This window comes from Pundamilia nyererei, unplaced genomic scaffold (genome assembly GCF_000239375.1).
Source record: "Pundamilia nyererei isolate P.nyererei 1_Seehausen unplaced genomic scaffold, PunNye1.0 scaffold00028, whole genome shotgun sequence".
NCBI classification, from domain to species: Eukaryota; Metazoa; Chordata; class Actinopteri; order Cichliformes; family Cichlidae; genus Pundamilia; species Pundamilia nyererei.
The window spans coordinates 2,428,460-2,428,762 of record NW_005187429.1 but is presented as its reverse complement, the minus strand read 5'-3'; positions in this window follow the sequence as shown (position 1 = coordinate 2,428,762).

Below are 303 nucleotides of genomic sequence, written 5' to 3'. Positions count from 1 at the left end.
ATAGGTTAATTTGTGAGGACCAGCGTGTAAAGTTTTTGTCCCCATTGTTGGTTTTAGGGTTCAGTTGATTTGGGGCTGGGAAGTCTGTTAAAGAATGTCCTCACAGATAGCCATACAAGTATATAGGTGTGTGTGTGTGTGTGTATGACATGTGTGTGAGACAAGTGTGTGACGTGTGTGTATGCATCTGTGTGAGTGACTGAGAGTGACTAGTTGATGAAATTGTATCAACTGTAGCAGCTCTGGAGAGCTCATTAAACCATAATACTGTTGTTTCAGCATTTATTGAGTTAAAATGAGATA